This window comes from Macaca thibetana, chromosome 11 (assembly GCF_024542745.1).
Source record: "Macaca thibetana thibetana isolate TM-01 chromosome 11, ASM2454274v1, whole genome shotgun sequence".
Classification (NCBI taxonomy): Eukaryota; Metazoa; Chordata; class Mammalia; order Primates; family Cercopithecidae; genus Macaca; species Macaca thibetana.
In genome coordinates, this window is record NC_065588.1 from 51190534 (window position 1) to 51214184 (window position 23651).

Below are 23651 nucleotides of genomic sequence, written 5' to 3' on the forward strand. Positions count from 1 at the left end.
TTCTCAGATCTCAACCTCCGTGCTGGGAGATCCACTGCTCTCTTCGAAGCTGTCACACAGGGGCATTTACCTCTGCTGAGGTTTCTGCTGCTTTTTGTTTAGCTATGCCCTGTCCCCAGAGGAGGAGTCTACAGAGGCAGGCAGGCCTCCTTGAGCTGTGGTGGGCTCCACCCAATTCGAGCTTCCTAGTGGCTTTGTTTACCTACTTAAGCCTCAGGAATGGCGGGGGCCCCTCTCCCAGCCTTGCTGCCGCCTTGCAGTTAGATCCCAGACTGCTGTGCTAGCAATGAGGGAGGCTCCGTGGGCGTGGGACCCTCCAGGCCAGGTGTGTTATTTAATCTCCTGGTGTGCCGTTTGCTAAGACCCTTGGTAAAATGCAGTATTAGGGTGGCAGTTACCCGATTTTCCAGGTGTTGTGTGTCTCAATTTCCTTTGTCTAGGAAAAGGAATTCCCTTCCCCCTTGTGCTTCCCAGGTGAGGCCATGCCTCGTCCTGCTTCAGCTCTCAGTGGTCGGGCTGCACCGGTTGACCAGCGCCAACTGTCCGACATGCCCCCGTGAGATGAACCCAGTACCTCAGTTGAAAATACAGAAATCGCCCATCTTGTGTGTCACTCGCGCTGGGAGCTGGAGGCTGGAGCTGTTCCTATTCGGCCATCTTGGGCATACCCCCCCTTTTTTTTTTAGATAGGGTCTCACTTTGTTGCCCAGACTGGAGCACAGTGTCATGATCCACCTCCTAAGCAATTCTCCTGCCTCAGCCTCCCCAGTAGCTGGGGTCACAGATGTGCACCACCATGACTAACTAATTTTTGCATTTTCAGTACAGATAGGGTTTTACCATATTGGCCAGGCTGGTCTTGAACTCCTTCCCTCAAGTGATCTGCCTGCTTTGGACTCCCAAAGTATTAGGATTACAGGTGTGAGCCACCATGCCTGGTTAGTTCCTAAGTTTTAATAGTTTTTCTTTTTAGTAGACCCCTCAGTATTTTATATATACCAGGTCATATCATCTGCAAATATACTTTTACTTATTTCTTTCCAATCTTGATATTGAGCCTTGCCTACTTTTTTCTCATGTAATTGCCCTAGCTAGACTTCCAAAACAATGAACAGAAGGGGTAAAAATAGACATTCTTGTTTTTATCCTGATATTAAGGGGAAAGTATCCAGCTTTCACCATTATGATGTTAGCTGTAGGTTTTTTTTGTAGATGTCTTTTATCAGGTTGAGGAAATATCCTTCTATTTCTATCTTATTCAGTGTGTGTGTGTGCATGTGTGTGTGTGTTTTAATCAAAAAAGGGCACAGGTTTTGTCAAATGCTTTTTCTGTGGTTATTGTGATGATCATGTGGTTTTTGCCCTTTATTTCTTTAACGTGGTGCACTCCATTGATTGACTTTTTCATGTGTTGAAGAAGCCTTGCATTCTGGGATAAGTCTTATTTGGTCATTGTATATCTTCCTTTTTTTTTTTTTTCCTGGCAGTTATGTGCTGGAATGGGAAGTACTTTCCTTTTTATATGTTGTAAAATCCCATTGAGATGGAACCTACATTTATCATGATATTCGCCCCTTAAATAAAGTCTACTGTAACAAGTGCCATAAATATTTTCTTCTTTAAACAGCTATGGTGTCTGTGACTCAGGTAGAATCAGAGTCATCATCATTGTACCCCGACCTCTCATCCAGGGCCTTACATGTGTTCCTCTGAACCCTTTGTCTTCAATCCCCAGGGACTGTTCAGGAATCTGTTGGTGAGTCAGATTCCTGAACCATTGCTCTGGATGACAGTTCACTGAAGCTAAGGACAGATTTTGATTCTTAAGATTCTGAGTATACTAAAAATTCTGGATTAGAGTCTCAGAACAACAGAAGCTGAATTTGAGGCCCAAGTTTCTTGGTTTGCAAGAAGTTGGGCTATAAGCAGCTGTTTATAAGAAACTAGGTTAGTCCCAGGTAAAAGGAGGTGGGTTAGAGCCCTAGAATTCTTTGTTTGAAAGATACCTGCTGGACTAGAAGTCTCTCTTCCTGGCTCTCTCTGTCTTGAGTGAGGATTGATCCCTGACTTCCTGGGTTGGTAGTTTTATTTCCTGGCTCTCAGTCTTGAGTGGGAAATTTTTCTTGGCTCTTTGTGAGGCCTCTCCATTCTCTCTATTTTATCCTGTCTATCTCATGGAAAATTCTCAGTTGGCTGAAACTCCCTTCTTGAACTCCTACTGACTATATGCTCTACCAATCTGTCCACCTCCTTCCTGTTGGCATAAATTTGCAGAGAATAATTTGGAACTTCATTGTCCTCTTTGGGAAACTTATGATCTCCCCAAACCGGCTTCTGTAAGGCCTCTCCCTTCCCATTCCTCCTTTGTTCTTTAACCACTTTTGATCTTCCCTTCAGCTCTCTTGAAGCCTTTGATATATCCCCCGTTTAAGTCTACCACCTTCGTCCCTCTGTTCATTCTGCCAGGCTTTTCATTTTCCACTTCAACCTCTCAGCTCCCAACAGTCACTTGAACTGTAGACCCCTTGGCCTCCATTGGGGGCTCTCCTTAAGAGACAGAGGGATCCCTGAGGGATCCCCAAAAGCAATGATTAGAGGCTGAAAATGAAAAAAACTTTGGAAACAGACTGGATGTTTTGTCTACTTAGGGTGTTGGATACACACAAACAGCTTCGTAATAATTAACTGAAATTTTAGCCCACAACTTCCCTAAGATGACAAAGAAAGTCTTAAACATTTCTGCTACAAGTGTTGGTGAACAGATGTCCTTAAGTTGTCCTATTTGCCAGAAATGCGATTTGGATAAAAATATAAAGTAGAAGAAAGGTGAGAGGCAATTATTTTACATAAACCAGAGAATTTTGTATTACTAACTTATGGCTAAACTTTTAAAATGAAAGCACTAAGATCTCTACAGTCTGTATGTTTCTTTATGTGTATATACATGTATGTTATGTTTATGTGATATTTTTCAACTCCCAAATGGTATTATCAAATTAATTTATGGAATTTCTTAGAGGAGTTCTATGCAAATTGACTTAGAGATAAATGAATGCTTACATAAATATTCCTAAAACTCACAGAACTTTAAAAACTAATTCAAATGTCTTTCAAGTTAATGTGACTTGGGTAAGTCTTTGGTAAATAAGATTAGTTTAATATTGTTAGTTTAGTAAAAACAGCTGTGTTCTGGGTTATCAGCATTAAGTATAATAGAAACACATTTATATTCTACTTGGGTTTAATAGTCATATAAGGTTAAAATAGTTAAGGGGGAAATAGCTTGAGATGATGACTAACTTTGCTTAATGTTCCACTAAGTTTACCTGAAAAATAGTTTCTTTTTGGTAACTTGAAACCTTAAGTTATCCTAAGTTAAATGATGCATACTCATTGAATATCTAGATTATTTCCAAATAAGATAAAATACTGAAACGATTACTGAGCATAAGTTTAAGTTTATATATTTTTGGCATGTTGCTTTTATACAGTATAAAGAGACTGAATGTATCTGAGTCTGTTAATTTTTGTCACATTGAAAAATTATACTATGAGGAAGCATATGCCTCTAAAATTGTGAAATGGTATATGCATCACATTTGCAAGCTTGCTACAGAATGCCGCTATGTAGCAAAGACAATTCACAATTATCTACCTCCTAATTTTCTCTATAAAAGAAAGCTTACTAATGGTTAAAAATTACAATAAATACGTGAAAATAATTAGGAAAACAATTCTTCATCAGAAGTTTTCAGGGAAAATACGATATATCTTTGATAAGGAAAGATATGAGTATGAAGGATGTGTTTTTGTTAAGGGGTAATTTCATCCTAAAGTTAGATGACTAGTTGTTCCAGAATGAGGAATAAGAAAAATATAGAGCAAAACTAAAGGATACAGGAAGTTGCAGAAGGCTTGTGGAAAAGGAAATTTATGTGTAGTTAAGCTGGCTAAGATTTGAATTCCTTTGTTTATATATTTAAAAACATGAGACTTAACATCAAAAGTACACAAGTACAAAGCCAGAATATGGCTTTCTCTCTGTTAAAAAGACAAATTTTGGGTGGGGTTTGCTCTTAACAAGAGATTGTGAAAGACTTATCTTTAACTTTTGCATAATGTGCCTGGGAAACCAATATTTTGTGTCTTTTCTGAATAATTTCCTCTGTTTTCTTTATCATGTCTTTGATTACTTAAGAGTCTTTACAATATTAAAAGAGCTAAGGGTTTTGTTTACAACTATGCAAGCTTCTGTATTTGCCTTTAAAATCTTTTATTATCACTTCGGTTAAATGGATAACTATTGTTTCATGGTGGCCTGTGATCCTACTTACTCATGTATTTAAACTTTTTGACCTTCTTGACAATCTCTAACAATCAGATTCTTTATGAGGTCTTTTTGACCTAAAACTGACTGAGACGTCACAGACGGCTCCTGGAAAATATTCAAGAGTATTTTTCTTTCATTTTGCAAAGTAAACTGGTAAAAATAATTTTGTTTATTTGATATGTTAAGTTGCATGAAAATGTGTCAAATAAGAAGTGATGCTTAACCTTCTCTAGGTTACATTTGTATGGGTAAAATGCTATTTTCAGGAAATCATATAAAATTTCTAGAAATTTCACATGTCCTGGTATGAAGTGATCAGTTATAATTCCAATTATTATTTTAAACTTTGTATGTCACAAAATAACCAAGTTTTCTTATTAAATGAACTATCATCAGATCTTTAACCTGGATTTATATTTGTTTTTCTTTTTAAATTCTTGTACCAGTACAGCACTGTATTGGTTACTGTAACTTTGTATTAATTTTTGATACCTAGAAGAGTAAGAGCTGCTGGTTTGACCTTCCTTAGAGCTGTCCTGGACATTCTGGGTCTTTTTCCTTGACTTTTTATGTATGTTTTAATAAAGCATATTCTTTTATGCATGCATTCGTATTCACCTACACACACACATCCAACCTTTTGAAATTTTGATGAGTTTTGCATCGAATATATAGAATTATATGAGGAGAACTGGAATTTTCTAATCTATGCAATGTTTTATTTCTTAGTTTATTTTTCCCTTTATTTACTTTCAATAATGTTTTCTAGTTTTTTGTATAGATGAGATCCACATATCTTTACAGTTATACACACCTTTCCAATACTTGGTATTTTCAGTTCATAAAATTTCAACCCATCTGATGATGCATAGTGCTATCTAATTGTTTTAATGTTTTTCCTTATGTCAAACAAATTAGAGCACATTTTCATAAATTTATTGGTCATAAAGATGTCCTCTTTTCTGAAGTCTTATTCAAAACTTTTCCCCAATGGTTATATTGGATTATCTTTTCCTAAGGAATTTATAAAATAGTCTACTTAACAGTTGTTTGTTAATTACATGCATTATAACTATATCCTCTAAATGTGTGGCTTGAATAGTGCTTTGGATGTAAGAGCTTTTATACTAGTTTAATTCATCAATCTATCTCTTCAGGGTTAGTGCTTTGATTTTGTTCTATATAAGAAATATTTGTGTGAACTTCATGAACTTATTTTTCTATATTATCTTTTAGAAGGTTTACTGTTACACTTATTATTTAGATATATTATCTAAAGAATAGACTATTTATTTGAAATTTATTTTAGTGTATTGAGTGAACTCGAGTATTTTTTGTCTTCTATATGAATCTTGAATTTACCTATCAGCATTTTTAAACCATCTTTTCTTCACTTTATTTTAAAATTCAATCAGTCACTGTATATTTATGAATTAGTTTCTGCTCTCTCTCTTCTTTTCATCGTCTAATTGTAAATCCTCATCACAAGCCATACTGTTTCACTGGTGCAATTTTATTGTATTTTATTTTTAAAATTTATCTTTAAAGTTTTGTATATTTGAGGTAAACAATGTAATGTTTTGATACACACAGCGAAGTTATTACCACAATTCAACTAATTAGCATAACATTCTCTTTACATAGTTACTTTTTTTGTGGTGAGAATACTTAAAATCTACTCTCTTAGCAAATTTCAAGTATACAATAAAGTATCATTAATTATAGTGACCTAGCTGTATATCTCTACAATTTATTCATCCTACATGACTGAAATTTTATACACTTAAAATAAATATATATTTTTATTTCAATAATTTAGGGGGTACAAGTGGTTTTTGGTTATATGGATGAATTTTGGGGTGGTGAAGTCTAAGATTTTAGTGCACCTGTCACCCGAGCAGTGTACATTGTATCCAATATGTAGGTTTTATTCCTCACCTTCCTTCCACTGTCCTCCATTCTGAGTTTCCAATGTCCATTATGCCACTCTGTATGCCTTTGCATATGGATCGTTTAGCTTCCGGTTATAAGTGAAACTATGTGGTATTTCGTTTTGCATTCTTGAGTTACTTCACTTAGAATAATGGCTTCCAGCCCCATCCAAGTTGCTGGTTGCTGCAAAAGACATTATTTCATTCTCTTTTTGGCTCTGTAGTATTCCATGAGGTACATATACCATATTTTCTTTATTCACTCATTCGTTGATGGGCACTTAGATTGGTTCTATATTTTTGCAGTGGTGAATTCTGCTGCGATAAACATATACACACAGGTGTCTTTTTGATATAATGACTTATTTTCCTTTGGATAGGTAGCCAGTAGTGGGATTGCTGGATCAAATAGTAGATCTACTTTTTGTTCTTTGAGAACTCTCTGTATTGTTTTCCATAGAGGTTGTACTAATTTACATTCCTATCAGCAGTGTGTAAGCATCCCATTTTCACCACCTCTACGCCAATATCTATTGTTTTTTTTGACTTTTTCATAATGGCCATTTTGGCTGGGGTAAGGTGGTATCTCGTAGTTTTAATTTGCATTTCCCTGATGATTAGCAATGTTGAGCATTTTTTTTCATGTATTTGTTGGCCATTTGTATATCTTCTTTTGAGAAATGTCTATTCATGTCATGTGTCCACTTTTTGATGGGAGATTATTATTATTATTATTATTATTATTATTTTCTGGCTGATTTGTTAGAGTTCCTTGTATATTCTGGATATGCCCTTTTTTGGATGTATAGTTTGAGACTATTTTCTCCCATTCTGTGGGTTGTCTGTTTGTGCTGATGAGTATTTCTTTTGCTGTTAAGAAGCTTTTTAGTTTAATTAGGTCCCATTTTTTTTTTTGTCGTTGTTTTTGTTGCATTTGCTTTGGGGTTCTAAGTCATACATTTGTTGCCTAAGCCAATATCCAAAAGAGTTTTTCCTTTGTTTTATTCTAGAATTTGTTATGGTTTCATGTCTTAGATTTAAGCTTTTAATCCATCTTGAGTTGATTTTTGTATAAGAGATAGAGATCCAGTTCCATTCTTCTACATGTGCCTATCCAGTTCTCTCAACACCACTTATTGAATGGGGAATCCTTTCCCCATTGCTTGTTATTGTCGGTTTTGGCAAAAATCAAATGGTTGTAGGTGTGAAGTTTTATTTCTGAGTTCTCTAACCTGTTCCATTGGTCTACGTGTCTGTTTTTGTACCAGTATCATGCTGTTTTGGTTCCTATAGCTTTGTAGTATAATTTGAAGTTGGGTAATGTGATGCCTTCAGCTTTTTCTTTTTGCTTAGGATTGCTTTGGCTATTTGGGCTTTTTTAAAATTTCATATGAATTTTAAAATAGTATTTTCTAATTCTATGAAAAACAATGTTGGTGTTTTGATAGAATTTGCATTGAATCTGTAGAATGCTTTGGGCAATATGATCATTTTCATGATATTGATTCTTCCAGTCCATGAGCGTGTGATGTGTTTCCATTTGCTTGTGTTATCTATGATATCTTTCAGAAGTGTTTTGCAGTTCTCCTTGTAGAGATCTTTTATCTCCTTGGTTAAGTATATTCCTAGGTATTTTGTTTTTTTTTTGCAGTTATTGTAAAAGGGATTGAGTTCTTAATGTTATCCTCAACTTGGTCATTGTAGCTGTATAGCAGTGCTAATGATTTGTGTACACTGATTTTGCAACCTGAGACTTTATTTAATTCATTTATCAAATCTACGAGTCTTTTGGAAGAGCCTTTAGGACTTTCTAAGTATACAGTCATATCATTGGCAAACAGAGATAGTTTGACTTCCTCTTTTCTAATGTGGATGTCCTTTATTTCTTTCTTTTGCCTGATTGCTTTGACTTGGACTTCCAGTACTTTGCCGTACAGAAGTGGCAAAAGTGGGCATCCTTATCTTGTTCCAGGTCTTAGTGGGAATGCTTTCAACTTTTCCCCATTCAGTATGATGCTGACTGTGGATTTGTCATATATGGCTTTTATTATTTTGAAGTATGTCCTTCTATCCCTTGTTTGTTGAGGGTTTTTATCATAAAGGGGCAGTGGATTTGATTGAATGCTTTTTCTGTGTCCATGACTTTTTTTGGTGTTTTTACATTGTTATCATTGTTGCTTTAAAGCCTGTTTTATCTGACATAAGAATAGCTACTCCTGCTTGCTTTTGGTTTCCATTTGTGTGGAATATCGTTTTCCACCCCTTTACCTCAAGTCTATAAGAATCCTTATGGGCCGGGCATGGTGACTCATGGCTGTAATCCCAGCACTTTGGGAGGCTGAGGCGGGCAGATCACAAGGTCAGGAGATCGAGACCATCCTGACTAACATGGTGAAAACCCATCTCTACTAAAAAAAAATACAAAAAATTAACCGGGCATGGTGAGCTGAGATCACAGCACTGCAATCCATCCTAGGCGACAGAGTGAGACTCTGTCTCAAAACCAAAACCAAAACCAAAAACAAATCAATGTTTATATGTTAGGTGAATCTCTTGAAAACAGAAGATTCTTGGTTTGTGATTTTTTAATACATTCTGCTAATTTGTATCTTTTAAGTGGCGTGTTTAGACCATTTACATTCAGTTACGTTCATATATATATTTAACATTGAGACGTGAAGTAGTAGTTTCAGTCATCATGTTGTTACCTTGATACTTTGCTATCTTCATTGCATTACTGTTTTATAGGCTCTGTGAGTTTTATGCTTTCAAGAGGTTCTATTCTGGTGCATATACATCTTTTGTTTCAAGATTGGGAACTCCTTTTAGCATTTCTTGTAGGACTGGTCTGGGAATGACAAACTCCCTCCGTATTTGCTTGTCTGAAAAAGACTATTTCTCTCCATTTATAAAACTTAGTTTTGCTTGATACAGAATTCTTTGCTAACAGTTATATCATTTAAGGAGGCTAGAGATAGGACCCTAATCCTTTCTGGTTTGTAAGGATTCTGCTGAGAAGTCTGCTGTTAGTTTGATATGTTTTCCTTTATAGGTTATCTGATGCTCTTTTTCTCACTGCTCTTAGAATATCTTCTTTCACATTGACTTCAGATGGCCTGATGACTGTATGTCTTGGTAATGTCTTTTTGTCATGAATCCCACAGGTGTTCCTTGAGCTTCTTATATTTGTATGTCTAAATCTTTAGCAAGGCCAGGGAAGCTTTCCTCAATTATTCTTTCAAGTGAGTTTTTGAAACTTTTTGCTTTTTCTTCTCTCTCAGGAGCACAAATGATTCTTAGGTTTGGCTGTTTTACATAATCCCATATTTCTTGGAGCTTTTGTTCATTTCTTTATATTCTCTTTTCTTTATTTTTTCTGATTGAGTTAATTCAAAAGGCTTGTCTTAGAGTTTCAAAATTCTTTTTGGTCTAGTCTATTGTTAAAACTTTCCATTGCACTTTGTAATTCCCTAAATGTGTCTTTCATTTCCAGAAGTTCTGATTTTTCTTCAAAGTATCTATTTCTTTAGAAAATTTTTCATTATTATCCTGAATTGTTTTTTAAATTTCTTTATGTTGAGTTTCACCTTTCTGTTGTATCTCCTTGAGTAGCTTCATAATCAACCTTTTGAATTCTTTATCTGGCATCTCAAAGATTTCATACCAGTTTGGATTCATTGCTGAAGAGGTAATGTGATCTTCTGGATGGGTTATAGAACCCTGTTTTGTCATATTGCCAGAATTATTTTTCTAGTTCCTTCTCCCTTGGGTAGACTATTTCTCCTAATTATTTTAAAATTTATTTTTAATTTTAGTGTGTTTTCTTACATTTTTTTCTCCTTGAGGATGTGACCTTATCATTACAGTTTATTATAACTTAATTTGGCTCTGGATGCTTTCAGAGATGAAGACTCTGTAGGAATTCCTTGGTTATAGAGAGTCTTTGTATAATGCTTACTCAGATACTGGTTGTAGTACAATATGCTTGGTGTGTGAGCAGGTGGGATTAGAATGGTGGGTGTGTCTTGAAGCTTATCTCATTCTCCAGTGGTATGCACTTATTTATTTATTAATTTTCTCCCCCAGTACTTTATTTACTAGATTGAACAGTTCAGGCTTCTGGCCAGTATGGGAGGTGTCCATGGGTATCAACTGGCTGTGACTAAAGCAGGTGGGTAGATGCAATATCCAATTGTGGACAGAGATCCCAGCCTTGACAGAGGCAGTTGGGGGAGGTCTCAGTGAAATGCACTGAGGTCTTTTCATGGGGATAGGGAGGGAGCCACCTCATCTTCCTGTCAAGTCACAGGAAAATTATTTGCCTCCCAGTCACACTGCTGACCAGTGTTTCAGCTGTTTAGATCAGACAGGTACCTCTTTCCATCTTCAGGAATGCTGATGTTCCATGTAGAGAGGGATTGTGAATACTCCTTGTGGAAGCCTGAACCTGGAGGACACTCCTTGTGTAGGGATATAGTCACCCTGAAGTGTTCCAGAAAGTCTGTGTACAGGTGCACCCATGGGCTGTGTCAGTTGGCCTCTAGCCAGGAGGTGGCACTTGCAAAAGAGCACCAGCTGTGGTGGTAGCAGTGGGATTGGTGCTTTCCTTGTATTATCCAAGGGAGGTACTTGGTGCCTCAGGCAATGAGTGGGGTCATAAAGTTCCCACAAGTTTCTGTCCTTCGCAGTAAACCGCACCCAGCTCCCACGCATTTGGCAAAGCAGACATATTCCAGGGGGGAGCACAGCTGCCTCTGCCACACAAAAGAATCCACATGGGGAGTGGGGGGTGGGGAGTAAACATTATGCCAGCAGCCAGAGAACTGCCCTCCAATCCCCACTGGGGTCACTGCTTACGTCCACATATGGATAGCCAGAGTGTGGGACTTGCTTGACCTAGCCATAACCTGGCTTTTCCCCTCCACCTGCCCTGGGAGCTTAATGCAAAGGACAGAAACTTGTGGAAACTTTATTACCCCGCTCATTGCCTGAGGCATCAGAGTACCTCCCTTGGGTAATATAAGGAAAGCACCAATCCCACTGCTACCTTTTGCAAGCGCCACCTCCTGGTTAAAGGCCAACTGACACAGTCCATTACAGCATCTGCAGGCAGAATAATACAGCAGTCTGGAAGGAAACTTATTCGTATCATCAGCTATCACCATTGTCTGCATCACTCTGGCTAAGCAGGAGGTCCTGAGCCTGTCTACATGACCAGTTTATTATTACTGCAGCTGGTATTTGAGAAAGCCAACACACTAAGGCTATTTATAACCAAGGAATTTCACAGTAAACCCCACCCAGCTCCCAGGCATTTGGCTAAGCAGGCCTCATACCTGCAGTATTCCACTAGTAGCAGCTAGCAAGGTTCCAGGTAGTCTGTGCTCAGAACTCAAAACTGCCCCACACCACAAACCTTCCCCAGGGATGAAACTGTACAATTTGACCAGCAACTCCCTTTTCTCTTTGACCAGCATCTCCCCTTTTCTCTCACTCCTGTGCCCCTGGTATCCACCATTCTGCTCTCTGCCTCTATGAGTTCAATTATTTTTAAGCTTCCACATGTAAGTGAGATCATATAATATTTGTCTTTCTGTGCCTGGTTTATTTCACTAAGCATAATGTCCTCCAGGTTCATCCATGTTGCCATAAAATGGAAGAGTTTCCTTCTTTTTTTAGCCTAAATAATATATATATGTGTGTGTGTGTGTATATGTGTGTGTGTATATATATATAGTTATCTATACATATATATGTAGTTATCTGTCTGTATCAGAATTTCTTTATTCGTTTATTAACTGACAATTAGATTGTTTTCATATCGTGGGTATTGTAGAATGATGCTGCAATAAACACATGAAGAGGCACAGATATATCTATAAGATGCTAATTTCCTTTGGGTATATACATAGATGTATTGCTGGGTCATATGGTAGTTATATTTTTAAGTTTTCGAGAAACCTCCATACAGTTTTCCATAATGGCTGTACCAATTTACATTCCTACAAACAGTATACAAATGTTCCTTTTCCTCCACATCCTCACCAACCCTGCTATACTTCGTTTTTTCAATAATAGCCATTCCACTATGTGGGAGGTGATATCACATTGTGGCTTTGATTTGCATTTTTCTGATAATGAATGATGTTGAACACCTTTTCATATCCTTGTTGGTTATGTGTCTGTGTTCTTTGGAAAAATGTCTATTCAGGTCCTTTGTCTACTTTTTAATTAGATTACTATTAGTATTTTTAGTTGTTGATTTTGAATATTAACCCTTTATCAGATACATGATTTACAAATCCTTAGGTTTCATTTCATTTTGTCAATTGTTTCCTTTGCCATGTATAAGCTTTTTGGTTTGATGTAGTCCCATTTATTTTTGCTTTTGCTGCCTGTGCATTTGGTATCATATCCAAAAAATTGTCACCATAATCAACATCCAGCGGGCTTTCTCTTATGTTTTCTTCTTGGAGTTTTACAGTTACAGGCCTTAATAATTCTATATAAGTATTAGAACAATTTCTATAATTTTTCTTCAAGATTATCTTGGCTATATATGGCTTTGAATTTTAATATAGAAAAGAATCAACCAATTAGTTTCCAAAAACAAATTCCCTACAATTTATGCAATTGCCTTCAATCTATAAATTACTTTGGAGAGAACTACATCTTTATAATATTGAGTTTTCCTGTTCATTTGTATTTTATCCCTCCATTTATTTTGCATAGTTCCTACAGAGATGCTTTGAACATCTGTATTTATTACTATTTACTTGGTTACATTGCTGTTACTGTAAATTATATCATTAAAAATTCTAGTTGTTTGCTGCATATATATGTATAAATGCAATTTAGTTTTGTATATTGACCTTGTAGATAGAAAGTGGCTATGGGCAATTTTATTTTTATTTTAAAAATTTATTCACTTTTAATTGACAAAAATTGTTTATGTTTATCACGTACAACATGTTTTGAAATTTATACTGGGGGATTGCTAAGTCAAGTTAATTAGCATATGCATTACCTCACATACTTATCGTTTTTTTGTAATGAGAATCCTTAAAATATACTCTCAGCAATTTTCAAGGATAATATTTGTCTTTCTGTGCCTGGTTTATTTCACTAAGCATAATGTCCTCCAGGTTCATCCATGTTGCCATAAATACATAAATACATACATTGTTATAGTCACCATTTTATACAGTAGATCCTTGAACTTATTCTTCCTGTCTAACTGAAACTTTGTATCCTTTGACCAACATCTTATAGTTGATTTTAAATTCTCATTGTTTTTCTGTAGATTGTTTTAGAAGTTCGATGAACACAATTGCTTCATCTATAAGTAATTCTCTTTTCATAATTTCTTTCTATTCATCTTTTCTTTTTTTCTACTCCCTGCCTGATTGCCCTGTTTGAATCTCTAGTACATTATCGATATACAGTCATGCACCATATAACAATGCTTTCGTCAGCAACAGGTTACATATAGGAAGGTGGTCCCATAAGATTATAATACCATGTTTTCACTGTATCTTTTATATGTTTAGCTACATTTAGATACACAAATATTCCCACTGTGTTACAATAACCTACAGTATTCAGTGTAGAAACATGCTGTACAGGTTTGCAGCCTAGGATCAATAGGCTATACTATATAGCTTAGGTGTGTACTAGGTTATAATATCTAGGTGTGTGTAAGTACACTCTGAGATGTTTGTGCAATGATGAAATCACCTAATCACCTAATAACGTATTTCTCAGGATGTATTCCCATTCCCATCATTAAATGATGCAGGACTATAAATGGTATCCATTGTTGTCCCAGGAGAATGCTTTTGATACTTCAGTCTTTACTATGATGTTTGCTGTTAATTAAGACGATACTTTTCTATTTATATTTTTGTAAGAGCTTTAAAATAATGAATGGGTATTGAATTTTATCAAATGCTTTTCTACATCAATTAAGATAATCCTATGATTTTTAAAAATTCTGTTAATTAGATGACTTTGATAGACAGAATATTGGAACCCCAAAGAGGGTCCACATTTTAATGCCCGAAATCTGCATTTATGTTAGATGGTATAGAAAGGTGTGATTAAGGTCATAGATGAAGTTAAAGTTGTTAATTAGCTGAACATATAAAGAGCAAATTATCCTGGATTATTCAGGTAGGCACAGTGTAATTGCAAGGATCCTTTAAATGTGGAAGAGGGAGACAGGAAAGTCAGGGTCAGGGTCATACAGAATGAGAAAAACTCAAACAGTCATTGCTGCCTCTGAGCTTAGAAAGGGCCCGCAAGGCAAGTAATGTGAGCAGCCTCCAGAAACTGTAGAAGGAAAGAAAACAGATTCTTCTATAGGGCCTTCAGAAAGAATGCAACCTTTGATTTTGGCCCAGAGAGACCCATTTCAGACTTCTGGACTCCAGAACTGTAAGATAATACATTTGTGCTGTTTGAAGGCACTAAGTTGGTGGTAATTTGTTATGCAGAAATAGGAAAGTAATACACTGACATTCGTTGATTTTCAAATATTGATCTTATCTTGCATTCTTGAAATAAATTGAATTAGATAATGTGGTCTTAACCTTTTTATTTATCACTAGATTTGGTAATTTATTGTTTATAAATTTTGCTTTTATGGTCATAGTAATGAATGTTTTACAAATTATCTTTCTTATAATATACTTTTGAGGCTTTGGCATCAAGGATATACTGGTGTCATCAAATTATGTTGAAGTCTTCCATGATTTTTTCAACATTTGGGAAGAATTTTGATGAGATGAATGTTTTTTCCTTTTCAAATTTTAGGTAGAAAGTCTTGATGAAGCTACATGGGGCCTCAGATTTTTTTATTGGGGGATAATGTATTATGAATTTAATTTATTTAATAGATCTATGGCAATGCAAATTAAGGTTTCTGTTAGATAGATTTTTTTTGATGCCCTGAGAGGTTGTTGAGGAACAACGCCCTGATGATTCCTAGAGGCTTCATGCTTAACAGGGATGACCCATGACACACATTTATAAAGTCCTAAGACAGCCTAAGGATCTAGCTGAAAGGTACTATGTGACACTGAATTTCTGAGATCTTAGCACAACATCTTTATAAATCTCATCTCTCTCTACTTGTGATGTGCACCTAAAAGAGAAACTGATGACACTTTTGACATTTTGTCAGGAAATCTCCTTATCTAGATCTAGCAGTTCATTAGATATATTTTTATATCTTACCTTTCTTTAAGCAAGAGTTTTGTCAATTTCTCCCAGCCTTTAATAACATCTTACTCAATTTCCTTAAAGCCCTCAACAACAAGCTTTAGTCTTGTCAGGTGTTGGACTATTTTCTCCTCATATCTTTTACATCTTCTTTCTTGCAATTTGTCCAAAGCCAAAGCTACATGTTTTATGTTTTTGTTATTACAGCATCCCAATTTTGGTGCCAAATTTTATTTTGATCATTTATTTCTGCATAAAAAAGCCACTGCAAAATATCATGACACTGTACAAAAACTGTTTTAATAGACTCACATACACTGTGGGTGAAGAATCTGGGCAAGGCACTGAAGGTGCTTGACAATGTATGAGGCACACTTGGGACTATTTAAATGGCTGGAGGTAGAAATCATTTGGGGGATCCTTCAGACATATTTCTTGTACTTGGTCTCAGATGACATTAAGATTGAGCTCAGCTGGGACTGTCGACCAGAATGCCTACACGTGGCCTTTCCTTGCAGTTTGAACTGCCTCAGTGTGATGACCTCAAGGTAGTTAACACAACGGAGATGGTTCATCTTCTTAGTCAGATACATTGGGTATATTTTGTTACTGAGCAATGAACTCTCTGCCCAATGCATATAGCAGTCAATGCTATAGCACCAGCTTTTGAAAAAAGGAGGGCCTTTATAGTGAGTTGACTGGCAAGGAGACAGGAGGTAACACTCAAATTTGTCTCCCTGACCTGTGGTCTTGGGGCAGGCTTTATAGGCAGAGAATAACAATGAGAGAGATAGGAAAATGCAACAAAATGTGATCTGATTGGTTAACGCAAAGAAATGACGATGGCTTCCTGTCTCTTAAGTCTGTTCTGCAACAAAACAAGGCACCCTTCACTTCGTAATTTGGTCCCCATTCTCAAACCAAGTACTTAGATTCTGCTTGCGGTTGGCTTTTTTGTTCCAGCTGACTCTGGGGTTACCAGTAGGGTACACTTGGTTCATCTGAGTATGCTCAGGTTATGTGACCTGCAACTTGAGGGCCATTGCACTAAAAAACAGTTCATCATTTGGTTACATTTCGTTACTGACAAAGTGAGCTGGACTGGACTGGTTCTGCTGTTATAATTTCTGTACTGCTAAATATTTAGTGTATGTTTTAGCCAAAATTTTCTTACATACCTACAATACAGTTTTCAATTTTAGTACATTTAACATGGGTGCAATGTGTACTTTCTCCTCTAAAAGTGTTTCTGATGTTATTTTTGATCCAGTGAGTTTCCTTATAAAATTGTTTTTCTCCAGTACATAAGCAGGTTCAAGATCATATACTGCATTTAATTGCCTTGTCTCTTTTGTTTCCTTTATTCTGCAAAAAAACTTGTAGCTTTTTTTATGTTTTAAGACATTGACAAATTCAGGAATACATTTTTTTAAATAAACAAAATAGTCTTCATTTGGAGTTTGTTGGATGATTTCTCACAATTTGATTTAGGTTTTGCATTCCCATCCAGGCAAAAACTACCAGAATGATCCAGAAACTTGACTAAGTTTCTGAATAAATATTTCACAGTGTGCAAAGTAAACATCCAGCAAGTACAATGGTCGAAGACCGACAATGTAAGTGTTAGGGTAGATGGAGGTTAGCTAGAGGAAGAGTCTCCCTTAAGCATATCAAGGTCAGTTTGGCACTCTATTTGAATGATAGTGCTTCAAAGTGTCAGGAAGGAGACTTGCAAGTGTTGTCAATGCCCAGAAGGGTAAAGTGATGACCAAAGACTGACAGGGTGAGTGCAATGGTAGAGAGAGGTAAGGGGAGAAAGAAGGAGGCTCTCTTAAGTCTTTCCAGGGTGGGGCTGACAACGTATTTGAAATGATATTTCCTCAAGGTGTTAGGGAGAAGATTCACAGACTAATTATTTTCAGATTTTCAGATAGGGAATTGTGGAAGCCTAAGCATATTGCACAGTTTGCAACATTTATTTAAATAAAATAAAGGCGATGTGTTAGCAAAGCTTGAGATGGGGTAAAAGATGATCTGACTGATAGGAAAACTGAGTATGAGAAAGACATTCAGAGAGACAGAGAGACATTTAGAGAGAAAGAGTAAGAGCTGAAAATTCAGAAAAAGGGAAAGAATGCAACAAATAATATAGGAGGAAGAAAGAGTGTGATAGTTCTCAGAAAGAAGAGTGAAGTGATAATGATACAGGAGTGGGGCGGAGAAGTGCTGGGTAGAGAACAGCAGCGTCCCTGGTGAGGGCTCTACCCTTGGGCGTGTGCCCACAGACCTAAATGAGAGCAGGCACTCCTGTTTTCACACCCAAATGTTGCATTTTCCAGGACTGCTCTGGCCCACCACACCCCCCATCTTGTGTCCATGTAAACACCAGACCTTAGCGGGCACAAAAGCAACTGAATGTTGAGAGGAGCAGAGGAACAGACCAACAGACAACAGCAGAGACCAGTAGAGCAGCAGACCAGTGATGGTGGAACTGCGGCAGAGAAAGAAGGGATATCTGGATGCCCAGAGGAATTAGGCGGGGCCGCTCGGCAGCCCGACTCCAGGGGAAGACCACCTTCCCATTCCATCCTCCCCTTCGGCTCACCATCCATCTCACTGGGAGCCACCTTCACCACTCAATAAAACCTTGCACTTGTCCTTCGGACCCATATGTGATCCAGTTTTTCCGGTACACTGGGCGACAGCTCCGGATACAGAAAATGGTCACATTGGCCCTCTATGCTTGCCATAGGCAGAGGGTCCACTGAGCTGGTTAACACAGCCATCTGCAGATGGCAAAGCTGAAAGAGCACATTGTAACACACACCCTCTTGGGCTTCAGGAGTCATAGACACTCATCCCTAGATGCTGCCATGGGACCAGATCCCAAAAGTGCTCCCCATGGCCTCTGCACTTGCCCGTCTGCATGCTCCTCCTAGGGGTTTGAGTATTGAGGCAACCTAAGGAGCGAGCCACATCCCTGTCTCATGTCCTGCGAAGGGGATCTGGGAACTCTCTCATTTCAATAATAGCTGGAAATATCACTCTTCTGATTGTTTCACTTCATGGGAGAGTATTTTGTTGTTTGTTCTTGGATTTCCAGCTTGGGGCAGCCCTTCAACATTAGTGGGAGCAAGATAGGGCAATGATAGGAAATGGGTATAAAGGAGTGAGTGGGATGAGCCAAGACTGGGGAAAGAATGAGAAGTAGGGGAAAGACTGGAAGTTCTTTTACTTAACTACAAAGAGCCAGTGGTGGAGAGAATTTGTGTTTAGGAAAGATCTTTCCTGGTGTTAAAATAATGAATCAGGACACACAGAGCTCTGGAAAGAACTTCCGTTGACTTTCATCATAGGAAGTGCCTGTGAGGTTTATTAGCGTGACTGAAAATGACTATGCTCATTTGTGTGGGTAACTTGTACTTTCAGCTTTAGGTGTATGCTGTTTTTGCTGTGTAACTGTTTATTTCCAGATTTCTGGGACTATGAGATCTTTCAGACAATAAAGCATTCCTGTACTTAAACGCTATTTGAGTTTTATTTAGCTAATTCTGTTTATGGTTTTCCTGCCTGCCTACCCTTTCACAGCCTGAGGTTCTACCTTCCACGATATCATCCACATCCTGCTTAGTCCTTTTCCTAGACCTATGCTCCCTCCTCAATACTTCATGAAAAGCCATCCCTTTTCGTTTTAAGCTTATCTTACGAATTTGTCTTGCTTCTTTCAGCCTGTCTGACTTCCTTCCTTCCTTCTTTCTTTACCTCTAGTTAACTCTCACGTATCAAGAACTAACCAAGTGCTTGGCACTCTTCTAAGTATTGTGAAAGAGTGTTGAGCAAAGAACCTCTTTTCCTCCTCTGTCTCTTAGAGCTTATTTACTGAGAGGGAGGCAGAAAACTGACAAGCAAAGAGCAAAGAAAGGCTGGGCACAGCAGCTCATGCCTGTAATCCCAGCACTTTGGGAGGATGAGGTGGGTGGATCACCTGAGGTCAGGAGTTCAAGACCAGCCTGACCAACATGGTGAAACTCTGTCTCTACTAAAGATAGGAAATTAGCTAGTCATGGTGTTGCACGCCTGTAATCCCAGCTACTTGGGAGGCTAAGGCAGAAGAATTGTTTGAATCCGGGAGGCACAAGTTGCAGTGAGCCAAGAACATGCCATTGCACTCCAGCATGGGCGACAAGAGGGAAACTCCATCTCAACAAAACAAAACAACAAAACAAAACAAAACAAAACACAAAGAGCAAAGAAAGAAAGAGACAAGCAAACATCAGGCAATAATGGGTATTATGATAAGAATAGAATCAAATTATGTAATGATAACTTTGGGGATTACTTTAGTTTGGAAGGCATCGAAGGTTGCCTGAAGATGTATTTAATTTGAGATTGAATGGCAATAATGTATGACAGAAGTTACGGGTCATGCATTGAAGAAACATGCTATGTCTATATATCATGCTTGGGGCACACATTCAGATTTCTAATGCTAGACAGTCACTGCACAGCGCTGTGTATGCCCCAGCTCCCTTGGCATGAGCACAGGACGAGATCTTACCCTTGGTCCTAACAGCAAATCCTATTTCACCTCCCATCATCCTAGGACTTCCCTTCACCTCAATTCTTTTTGTTTGTTTGTTTGTTTTTTTCCTAAATAAATATAGTATCTGAACCCATTGTTAGTCTGTGTCTAGTTAATTCTTGTTTTGTTGAAACTCAGCCGTGTGTCCTTGATGATCCCAGGCCAGGGCTGCTGCAGGTTCTTCCAACTTCTCTGTGGCATATGGTGAGGAGTGAGGAGTCTGGTTTTGGACCAAGTCCCTGATGCTCCCTGAAAACCTTTTTTCAGGTTGGGGCTTCTGTGCTGCTTTCTCTAAGAGTCTGTCTCCCTTTGTGATATGCTCTAAATTAGAGTGTGCAGTAATGATTAGGGGCAGGTTTGTAATCCTTGAGTAAATCTGGGGATTAATAATAGATATGATTTTTGTATGGAGGAATATTATCACAGTTATAAGATGACCCAGTTGTGTGTTTTTCAAATTGTTTAATGTAGAAATTATAATGAAAATGATAGTTCCACTTAATTTAAAAGCTCTAATCATATATTGTGAATACAATTAAAATATATTAGATTGGAAAACTTTTTGATTTTTATAAAAGATAATACATTAATATTTCTTATATACTCAGAATCCTTAAAGGGATAAACACAGGAAACGCAAGAGATAAAAAGATTAGAGTATGTAAATCGTGGAAGAGGAAATTCAAGTTGTCAGTAAGCCCGAACTTACTGCACTCAGGGAAATGCAAACTAACCTAACAAACATTGCTTGTGGCATAACAGTCTGGCAAAATTCAACCAAAATAACCTTTACTATTTGCAGAAATGGTCATAAAAATATGCCCTGATATTTGTTTTTGTTATTTTAATTTTTAGAACTCTTTGAGAAAGCTGTTGGCAATACATATCAAATTAAGTGTGTACATATATTGTGACTCAAAAACCTCTGAACATTTATCACATAGAGACTGTACATAAGGGTACTTCAAAAAGTATATCAATGGCTTCATGATTTGATAATAGCAAAAGAATACAAACGACTTGAATTCCTGTAAGCAGGTAATGCTAGAGTAAATTATGATATAACCAAGCTACTGAAAGGAATGGTACAGATATATAAGGACTGAGTTAGAGTTCTAAGAAGTAGTGTTGAGTGCAAAAAGGAGAAAGAATGGTTTATAATTAAAGGCCATTTTGTACAGCATTTTAAAAGAATTTGTGTACAAGCACAAATATATGGTCACTTGCATCTACCTATATTTGCCTATTATAATAGGAATATGGGGAAATTTATTTAACATTTGCTTTTTGGTATTGATGATAGCAGTTTATGAAATACTAGCCATAAAGGAATAGGAATAAATAACTATGTATAAGTTCATACATGCATAAAATTTTCATAAATATATAATCACCAAGTAAAAATGGCAGTTATCTCATTGTTTTGGTCCATCTAGAGACTTTTACTTTCTTACGTATACTTACATATACTTACTATTTTAATTTTTATAAAAAATGCAAAAATAATCTTGTAATGGTAAAGAGCAGTAGGAAAAAGTTTTGGAGATATGTCATCTATTGAATTTCACTTTTAAAATTACATATCTACTAGTATATAGTGTATATATATAGAGAGAGATAAGGTTTGGTTATACACACAATATATGACTTTATATAGAATATATTGCATAATATTTGACAGATGTTACAAAATGGAATAATTTGTAGATATTAGAAAGATCTCAGTTTAATTTTAATATAACATGCCCTATATATAATGCTGTTCATTTTAATGAACAAATCTGGTGTTAGATCTGAGTATATTTTATATACTCACACATGATAGTTTATGCTTGAATTTTAGATCCCTCTTAAAGTGATAATATTAAAAACCTACAATTTGAAACATTATAATATTATCAAAATCCAATAACTTCAGAAAAATAAAGCCTCAAAACTGTTGCAGGCCCCACGGGGCTCCCCTGCACCCTGAGCCTTCATGTCCTCTGCACACTCAGGCCACTGGTTGCAGGTGGTCTGCTTCCCCAGCAACTGCAGACCAGCTTCAGCTTGGGCAAACCAGCACACTTCTCTGCCACCCAGAGGGCTGCTTCTCCAGTGAGTTCTGAATATCAGCTTCAGGGAGGAGGGCTCTTTCCATGGTTGTCCTTCCTTGGATATTCTCCCTCGACCCTAGGGTTTCATAGAACTTCCTTATAACTACTCATTTATCAAACTTTAGAAATTCTTTGTATCACACTTTTCCTGTTTAATCCACTGTGTGATTTTGATCTCTTCAAGGGACCCTAACTGATACATATGTTTAATCTTTTTTCTTTAGCAAGCCAGTCATTGCCTTAAGTCTGTCTGGTGGGTCTCTGCCTCTGTGGAGGGACACAGTGGGCTCTCAATAAGTAACCATCTCCTAGAAGACCCTTCAATTTGTGTCAGTTTTGTTGGGAGGCCTTACAAGGGTGACTGTAGGGCTTATTTCCTATGGGGTAGAATCAGATAGTACCTGATTTTTAAGCCTTCCTTCCTTCTTTGTCTCTTTTAAATACTTCTCTCCTTCACTTTTCCTTCAGAATATGTGTTTTTTTGTTAGCTTTTTTTAATGCTAACCTCTCACCATATTATGGCAACTCTGTGTCTCATGGCAGATATGAGTTTACCCAAGACAAGGACATTGACTTGCCTTTCCGAGGTTGAAGACCACTCTCAGGAATTTCCTCTGCCTTTCTTCATTCACCTGATGGGGATCTCTTAGCATGTTTTGGGAAGTAGACTGGTTGCTGTTATCAGACAGACCTTCCAATAAAAGGAGAAGTAGATGTTCAGTGCTGTTCCAGGTTACAGAGATCCTTCCAATGAGGGTATGACCCAAAAAGGCATACTTTTTTTTGAACAAGAAGAACTTTAAAGCAAGGGAAATCTTTAAAATGTAGAGAATTCCCTATGATTCTGGGTATTCCAAGTGTTCATCACCCCTCTTTGAGGCCTCGGTTGGGTCCAGCACTTGGTTGTGCTGTAAATGTGGAATGTTTTCCTCCCTTGCTGTCTTTACTTAGCAGCTTGGTTCCATTATGACAAAGGACGAGTAGATTGATGTAACTTGGTGCAGTGCTGGGCCCTACTCAACAGCTGCAGGGAGGTCTGGATGATCATATTCGCCATGTACTCACCATTCTTTTCCTTCAGACTGACGATTTCCTTTCCGTTGCATTGTCCAAACATACCACATTGTTGATTCCTCAGCTCCTTAAGACTCTGTTCAAATATCACCTATTCAGTAATGCCTTTTTTAGTCACCTTATATAAAATTGCTCCCCATTTTCCATCTCTAAACTGACTCTCCTTTCTTCTTCCTGCATTCTTTTTTTATTAGGTCTTATCACCTCACACATAATACATGGCGTTTTCTCTTTCTTTACTTTTTTAGTGTATGAATCCCTGCAAAACCATGTATGAAATAAAATTTTTGTGTGCTTTGTTCACTGTTATTTTTCTAACATCTAGCATTGTGTCTGGCACACAAGAATGCTCAATGAATGTTTTTTGAATGAAAAAATTGATTAAATGGATGCATGAATTAACAAATGTTAGTTTA

At 37.2% G+C, this 23651-nt stretch overlaps 1 protein-coding gene across 19 annotated transcripts in view; it reads left to right on the forward strand.

Annotated features, from left to right (window-relative positions):
• Window positions 1-23651, forward strand: part of BLOC1S1 (biogenesis of lysosomal organelles complex 1 subunit 1) — a 1086347-nt gene that overhangs the window by 271878 nt on the left and 790818 nt on the right. Inside the window, exon 1 of one of the 19 annotated variants that reach the window (XM_050749005.1) lies at window positions 3273-3276. The exons of the other annotated variants lie outside the window; for them this stretch is intronic. The gene's annotated coding sequence lies outside the window, so the exon portion shown is untranslated. Of the gene's footprint in view, window positions 1-3272; window positions 3277-23651 lie in introns of those variants that run through there. 19 annotated transcript variants of the gene reach the window in all.